The sequence below is a fragment of the Heliangelus exortis genome, chromosome 2, assembly GCF_036169615.1.
Source record: "Heliangelus exortis chromosome 2, bHelExo1.hap1, whole genome shotgun sequence".
Classification (NCBI taxonomy): Eukaryota; Metazoa; Chordata; class Aves; order Apodiformes; family Trochilidae; genus Heliangelus; species Heliangelus exortis.
In genome coordinates, this window is record NC_092423.1 from 131,230,638 (window position 1) to 131,239,764 (window position 9,127).

Genomic DNA, 9,127 nt, shown 5'->3' on the forward strand with positions numbered 1-9,127 from the left:
TTTTCCAGCAGTATGGTTTTCTTTCTCATCTGTCTGTGTTCTTTTCACATCCCTGCATCTTCCTAAATGGCACCTCAGAAATTCTTCCTTTTTCTGTGGTCATTGTTGACTTTGCTATATCACTTATTTTTTGCTTACCAGAAAAATGAAATACATCTTTCTTATTTCTACCATATAGTATTATCTGGTGGAACATTACCCTGAATCCCTCCAGAAATTAGGATTAAGCTCTGGAAGACCTGTGGTTGCTTTATTAATTTTCAAAAGCCTACAAAGCATGGTGTGCATAGTATCTGGGATATGCTAGGGGGAAGGTAACCTGATATCACAAATGCTCAGAGGATAAGAGAGCCAGAGGGGAAGGATTATTACCAGAATATAACAAGGTTTGGCTAATTGGCCAAAGGGGTGATGTTTGGTATGGCAAGAGTCAGGGGAACTGCAAGGCACAGATGGAAAAAGAAGGAGTGTGTCAGCAGTTTTTTCACTTGGTTTGAGTAAAGATGATAGGGAAAAATCAATCTTTCGTATACCATAAGTGTATGAGATGAAATACCTAAAATGTCTGCATTTTGTGTGGTGTGGTGGTTTGTTTTTGTTTGGGTTTCTTTTTTTTTTTTTTTTTTTTTTTCCACAAATGGGATAATCTAGCGTTTAATTCAGAAGGCAAAAGATTCATTGGCTTAGCTGGGTATCTAAAGGTATCATATTTATAGACCCATCTATTTCAGGAATGGAGCCTGTGTTCTTCTGCATCACTTAAGGCAAAATATAACCTTGGCAAACAAAACCACTGGCTATATTTGCAGTTGCATCATTCTCGAGTGTTTAATATCAGAAAATGTTAGGGCACTCATGATAAACCACTGTTCTTACATAATCCTGTCAGTTATGTAGGCTGTCCAGTGGCTGCAGTACAGTATCTTGAACAGAAAATGTTCACTATCAGAAGTTAAAACATCGTGGAGCAGGTAACTGGATGATGACATTGTTGTAAAACAGGGGAGTAAACTTAATATGTAATTGGGTGTGTAATAGTGATTTGAAACTAAAGTTTAATCAGAGGAGGTTTGGGTTTTTTTCCCCCAGGGATAAAAAGAATAAAACCAGGGATCTGGCTCAGTGAACGTTATTTAAATGTGGATAGTGAGTAGTAGTTTTCTTCAAAACCCTAATACCATTATGAGTTTAGTGCCTTGTGCTAAAGACTTGTATGTGAACTACCCTAGACAGAGATTTTGATTGAACTCTGTCCATTGTAGAAGTGTCATAATGAATTTTGGACTTTGTCAAAAGTCCTAGGGTAGTTGTTCCAAGAGGGCATTTATAGTGGCAGACATGGTAAAATCATAGAATCATAGAGTTTTCAGGGTTGGAAGGCACCTTTAAGCTCCTCTAGTTCCAACCCCCTGGCCATGGGCAGGGACACCTCCCACTAGATCAAGTTGCTCAGGGCCCTGTCCAGCCTGGCCTGAAATCTTACAGGGTTGGGGCTTCCAACACCTCTCTGGGCAACCTGTTCCAGTGTCTCACCACCCTCATGGTGAAGAACTTCTTCCTAACTTCTGATCTAAATCTCCCCTCCTCTAGTTTGAATCCATCCCCTCAGCCCTATCACTACCTGACATCCTAAAAAGTCCATCACCAGATTTCTTGTAGGCCCCTTCAGATACTGAAAGGCTACAATAAGGTCTCCTCGGAGCCTTCTCCTCTCCAGACTGAATAACCCCAACTCTCAGTCTCTCCTCATAGGAGAGGTGCTCCAGCCCTCTGATCATCTTTGTGGGCTCCCTCTGGACCTGCTTCAAGACCTCCATGTCTTTCTTGTGTTGGCTCCAGAACTGGACACAACGCACCAGAACTGGACACAGTACTCCAGGTGGGGTTTCATGAGGGTGAAGTAGAGTGAGAGAATCACCTGCCTTGATCTACTGGCTATGCTTCTTTTCATGCAGCCCAGGACATGTCTTTCTGGGCTGTAGGCACACATTGCAGGCTCACGTTGAGTTTCTCGTCAACCAGCACCCCCAAGTCCTTCTCACCAAGGCTGTTCTCAATCCATTCTCTGTCCAGCCTGTAACTGTTCTTGGGATTGCCCTGACCCAGGTGCAGGACTTTGCACTTGGCCTTGTTGAACTCGATGAGGTTGGCATGGGCCCACTGCTCAAGCCTGTCAAAGTCCCCCTGGATGGCCTCCCTACCCTCCAGTGTGTCAACCACACCACAAAGCTTGTTGTTGGTAAACTTGATGAGAGGGCACTCAATCCAGCTGTCCTTGTTGCTGACAAAGATAATAAATAGTACCCGTCTCAGGACTGACCCTTGAGAAATGCCATTTGTCACTGATCTCCATTTGGACACTGAGCCATTGACCACAACTCTTTGAGTGTGACCATCCAGCCAATTTCTTGTCCACCAAGTGTCCATCCACTGAATGCCTATCTTTCCAGTGTAGAGACTTAAGTTGTTGTGTAGGGCAGTGTTGAACACTTTGCATAACTTCAGGCAGATAATGTTAGTTATTCTCCCCTTGTCCACTGATGTGGTGGCCCCCATCATAAAAGGCTCCCAAATTTGTCAGGCATGATTTGCCCTTGGTGAAGTCGTGTTGGTTGCCACCTCCACAGGTGGCCTTCAGGAGGATCTGCTCCATGATCTTGCTGGGCACAGAGGTGATTCTGACTGGCCTGTAGTTCCCTGGGTATTTCTTTTTAACTTTTTTGAAAATGGGGGTGATGTTTCCCCTTTTCCACTCAGTGGGAACTTCACCAGACTGCCGGGACTTTTCAAATATGATGGAAAGCAGCTTTGCAACTTCATCTGCCAGTTCCCTCAGGAGCTGTGGATGAGTCTTATCAGGTCCCACAGACTTTTGCACTTACAGTTTCCTTAGGTTGTCTTGAATCAGCTGTTCTTCTACAGTGGGCAGATCTTCCTTCTCTCAGTCCCTATTTTTGCCTTCTGTATTTTCGGTGGTGTGACCAGAACCCTTACCAGTAAAGACTGATGCAAAAAAGTTATTGAGTATCAGCCTTCTCCATAGCCTGTATGACCAGGTCTACTGTTTCCTTCTGGAGAGGGCCCACATTTTTCCTAGTATTTTTTATTTTTTTTTTTAATCACTGACTGCAGAAGCTTTCCTTCTTACCCTCAATGTCTCAGGCCAGACTTAATTCTATCTGGGCTTCAGCTTTCCTATCTGTACCCCTGATGGCTCAGACATCCTCTTTGTATTCATCCCAAGCTGCCTGTCCTTTCTTCCACCCGCTGTAGACTTCCATTTTACACTTAAATATGTGCAGGAGTCCCTCATTCATGCATGGAGCTCTCCTGGCATTCTTGTCTGCCTTCCTCTTTGTTGGAACACGTTTGTGCTGGGCTTGGAGGAGGTGATCACTGAACACTGACGTTTTCTTGGGCTCCTTTCCCATCCAACGTTTTATCCCATGATACCATAACAAGTAGATCCCTGAAAAGTCAAAGTCTGCTCTCCTGAAGTCCAGGATAGTGAGCTTGCTGAGCACCCTCCTTGTTGCCCCAGCTTTCCTAGATTCCACCATTTTGTGCTCAGTGCAGCCAAGGCACTGGCCTTAAGCTTCAGGTTGTCCACCAGCCTATCTTTGGTAGTAGAAACAAGGTCCAGCACAGCACCTTTTCTTGTTGGATCCTTTGCCACTCAGCAGTAAAGTCCACTCCAGGAACCTCCTGGGTTGATTGTACCTTGCTGTATTGTCCCTCCAGCAGATGTTGGGGTGTTTGAAATCCCCTATGAGAACCAGGGCTTGAAAATGCAAAGTTGCTCCTATCTTTTTACAGAGGGCCTCATCCACTTGGTCTTCCTGGTCAGGTGGCCTGTAGCAGACCCCCAGTATGAAATCACCTGCCCCTATCTTCTCCTGAACCCTGACCTGTCAATCTCATCCATCCCCAGGCAAAGAATAATGGACATTGGCTGTGGGTGTAAAGGGTGACACCTCCTCCTCCCCTGCCTGGCCTTCCTGAAGAGCTTGTATCCATCCATTTCCATGCTCCAGTTGTAGGAGTTATGCCATCACATCTCACTGATGCCAGTAACACCACAGCCCCACAGGCACGCACACATCTCCTAATTCCTCTTTGTTCCCCATGCCATGTGCATTTACATAGAAGGATTTAAGCTGGGCCCCCACTGATGATGTCTCCCTGGCTGAGATTACATTCTTCTGCATTTCAGATGCAATTCTGCCGGCCTGTGATCCTCCTCCAGGCCCATGGCATTTTTTTATTGTCCTCAAAGGGGTGGCAGTGAGATAGATTGGCATCCCCAAACCCAAGCAAACCAGAGAGCAGGGGATCCTCAAAGTTCATCTGTCTCATACCATGATGTAAAGGAGTGTCCAGGCCAAGAACAGGGTTGCTTTGTTTTGTGTAGCCAGGTCTCTATGACTAACCAAAGGGCATACCAAATGCTGAAAGCAATTTTCCATCCTGACCTGCAGGTATATGTTTAATGCATAGCTACAAAAGACTCTGAGCTTGTTGTGGATAGCGTTAGATTTCCCTGTTGGAGTCCAGCCATGGAAAAGCAAGGATTTCCACTTGAGTCATTTACTCACAGATGCATTCATGCAGAAGCTCCTGTTCTAGTGACTGAGCTAATAAACAACATTTCTCAAGACTTCCCTCTTAGAGCAATACAATTGTCTGAGGTCATACTCGATTTCCACCACTTTTGTTTTCTGAATTTCTGACTTCAGGATGTTTTATTCATTTCTGGCTGTTCTTCAGTGATATGGTTTTTATCAACCTCTCCAAGAGACAGATACTATCGGCAATGTCCAGACCTATGTGTGCATGACCTGACCACAGAATCTCACCATCTTGAAGATCTATTACTTCCAAAATATGGTAAATTCTGTATTAACTCCAAACTTAACTGATTAGAGATCTTGGCCCATTTAGTGTCTTAATGGAAACTATGAGAGGGTACTGAAAGGTCCTCTTTTTGAAAGAAAGCTCTCTGAAAGTCAACCCAAACAAGGCATGTTGGGTATATTCCATGTGTTGCTGTTAGAGCTTGGTTTTTCAGTGACAGTGCACAGCTTGGTTTTTCAGTGACAGTGCACAGCTTGAAAATATGGTCAGGATAAGATCAGGAAGCCAAAAGTCATCTGTTGTTCCTGAAGTACCTGAAAGTGCAGCCATGTTGCAAAATGTGATGCTACATTAGTTCTACAGTCTCTGAATGTGTCTTCCAGGTATTTTTTTGAAGGTCTTTCTCCTACATTCTTCTACAGTCGACGGATTTTCTTGTGCTCAGTTCAAGGTTTAGAGCACCATTTTGTGTTCATCTTCTGCTGCTCTCTTTGAGGAGATCCGATCTTTTTTCACCCTAAGCTGTGCCTTCTAGTTCTTAATTTTAAAGTTATTTTCAGCCTAATTCAAGATGATTTTCTCATAATATTGTCTTATTATCTTTATTTTTTTTCAGGTGACAAGGCAGTTTCAGTATGCAGTGAAAGTTTCTTTAGTTTTGGTGTTTTGGATTGTAATAGTATTTGTTATTTTTTTTTATTTTTTTTTTTTTTTATTAACTCATCCTAGCTATGATGTTAAAGACATCAGAAAGAGATGACAGATATTTTCACATCTTTGTTGGTGACATGGACCGTAGAATTGAATGCACCCTCAGCAAATTTGCTGATGACACCAAACTGTGTGGTGAAGTCAACACTCTGTAGGGAAGGGATGGCACCCAGAGGAACCTTGACAGGCTTGAGAATTGGACTCATGCAAACTGCATGAAGTTGAACAAGGCCAAGTGCAAGGCTTTGCACCTGAGTCAAGGCAATCCCATGCAAGAATACAGGTTGGGAGGAGAAAGGATTGCAGACAGCCCTGAGGAGAAGGACTTGGGTGTGATGGTGGACCAGAAGCTCAACGAGCCATCAATGTGCACTTGCAGCTCGGAAAGCCAACCAGGTCCTGGCCTGCATGCAAAGAAGCACAGACAGCTGCTTGGGGGAGGTGATTCTCCCCCTCTACTCTGCCCTTGTGAGACCCCACCTGGAGTACTGTGTCCAGTTCTGGAGTCCCCAGCATAAGAAGGACCTGGAGCTTCTGGAACGTGTCCAGAGGAGAGACACTAAAATAATCAGAGGGCTGGAGCACTGTGAAGCACACACCTGTGAAGACAGGTTAAAGAAATTGGGTTTTTTCAGCCTGGAGAAAAGGAGGCTCTGAGGTGACCTTATTGCAACCTTTCAATATCTGGAGGGGGCCATCAGAAAGCTGGGGTAGGGATTTTTACACAGGTGTGTAGTGAGAGGACAAGGGAAAATGGTCTCAAACTTGGAAGAGGGGAGATTTAGGGTAGACATTAGGAAGAAATTCTTTAATTTGACAGTGATGAGACACTGGAACAGGTTGCCCAAGGAAGTTGTGGCTGCCCCCTCCCTGGAAGTGTTCAAGGCCAGGTTGGATGGGGCCTTGAGCAACCTGGTCTAGTGGGAGGTGTCCCTGCCCATGCAGGGGGGTTGGAACTTGATGATCTTTTAAGGTCCATTCCAATCCTAGCTATTCTATGATCAAAATAATCTGCAAGCTTTTTGTGGTTGGAAGACAATCCTCAGGAGCCCTCTTTTTGCTACTTTCCAATGTGATTGTCTTTTCTTCATAACCATTTATTCCCTTTTCTCATTTTTAATGGCACTTTGCTGTGAGCATTTGGGAGGTTCTGCTTTGCCTGTCCCTTTCTGATGATGATGATGTTCACTAGCGTTGGAGTGACCTATCCCTCCTCTTCCTAGCCATTGAAAAATACCAGAAAATTATTAGTTCTATTAACATGTTTTACTAAAGATCCTCAGGATTTGTTTATGTGAAAGCTGAAAATTGCCTTTTTATCAAAAACTTGTTTTTTAAGAACTGACATATAAATTCAATGAATGTGAATGATTTCTCATTTCATTCTGCTGAAAAAATTGCTTTACATTTATATTTATGATGGCAGCACATATGTTGTACTCATTATCAGCACCTGCAAATTACATGCCCAAACATTCAAAGGAACAAACAAAGACATCTGAAGATTAAAACCTATTTTTGCTATGAGTCTGATGTGATTTTGTGGGCAGAAGAGCATGTTCTTGACATCAAGAGATGATTTAGTTTTCCAAGTTGGAAGAATTCTTAATTGGTGTTCCTGTGTGAACAAACTCCAGGTACCCAAGTCAAGTTCAGTCCATAATTAGTTGTCTCTACTCTCTCGTTCATACCACGCCATATCAACAAGGCTGTGCTGCTAATGAGGTTCTGTAGGATATATTAGAAAGTGGTTTGGTATTGTGGTAGAACTTGGAGGGTTTTCATTCTCACCTACTACCTCCCAGTGTGTACCTGCTCCTTTGCTGTTAATTGGTTGCATGTCTGTCTCGTGGGGCTCTTTACATGGTGTCACCCACAATCAGTGCAACTCGCTCTTTCCCTCCAGCTGGGGAACCTGAGCCCTTCATTATTTTATTATTGTTCTTCAATTTGATACAATCTGTTCCTGACCATCTGTACCCACTCATGCTGAGAATATCAATACTGTAATTTTCCATCTCCCTCATAACTTGAGCTGATTTTTCCAGCTTGCAGTGCTGTACGCCCATGCCAGAATCCCACAGGTAACATGGAGTGACTCTGGAGCAGCAGCTACTTCAAGGTTCAAACTTCTTACAGAGGTAGGATTGGACTGATGCTTGTTGCACACATTCATTTGGGACTATCCAGTAATCCAAGAAGCTGAGATGGAAATTGTCATGGAGACAAAGTAAAGGCTTAGCCAGTAATATTTTTAAAGAGGGGGGTGATCAGCCTTGCATCCAGCTCCCACGCTTGAAAAATCAAGAGAGAAATTTCTTTCTGGCCTCTGTCTTTGACATACCCAGCTTTGGGAGACCTGTCCTGAGTTTACATAATCCTGCTGGCATAACTCTTTGGATCGGAGTCTCCTAAGCAACCCAACACAGCAAGGTACTGGTTCAGAAATGGGGGAAAAATGTGGGTTTGACTCTGTGTGTGTGTGTGTGTGTGTGGTGTGTGCATGTACTCTACATAATACTGGTAATTTATATTCTAGTATATGCAGAATTAAGCAGGTTAATTTAGTTTTTGCTCTATTTGTTCATATCTGGTGCTTAGAGGATTTTGAAAATCCTATTCTCAGCCATCAGCTAATTTCATTTACATAGAAAATATTACAACCGTTATATGTTGTCTAGTGGACTATTTTACTACTGTTTTTTTGAAATGCTTTTTTTCCTCACATAATGTCTAGAAATAAAATGCTTCAAAATGGCATGTGATTAGAAAACTGATTAATTAGGTCCTTTCAGTGTTTAATTAGTCCTTTAGGTCGTGCAGCCTCCTACGTTTGTGTGTATGTGAGAATACGAAGGAAAATCAAGATGCATAATGGAGGTTTCAGTGATATTATAAACCATAAGACTGAAGTTCAGATGGTTTATGGTCCAGCTGACAAAAACTTTCCATAAATGATATCTCTGTAAATCAAAATTTGTCTGTTGCATATTTTCTATGCATGGTTCTGACTCATGAATCGTGCCCTGTAGAAATTTCTATTCCTTCTTGAGTCATGCAAATGTTGCCTCCTATCACCCCAGATCTTGCTTTCTTCAGTGATCAGCACTTTTGCACCCTACTCCATCATCATGTATTTTTTTACTCCATTTGGGGGAAAAAAAATACTACTGATTTTTCTTCTTTTCCAAAAATAATACGGAATTCATTGTATCTAAACTGGACAAATACGAGAGGTGATCATTATATATATATATATATGATGTAGAACCAAATAGGGAAAAAGTTAATGTAAACACAAAAAGAACACTTTGTGCTATTTCCTTTATGCTCCCTTTATCCTGCTTCTGAGGATGGAAGTCTGAAAGCAGCAAAACATCATTGATAAGCAGGTGTTGGCATCATTGGGTATAAGACGACTCCTTCCTCCCTCTGAAATAGTTTAGTCAGTTAATGAACAGGTTTGCCTTTTCCTCTTTATGCTGCTCTGGGACAGTATAAAGCAAAGCTGAGACATCTTTGCATATCTTTCTCATCCTATGAACTGATACAGTGAAAAACC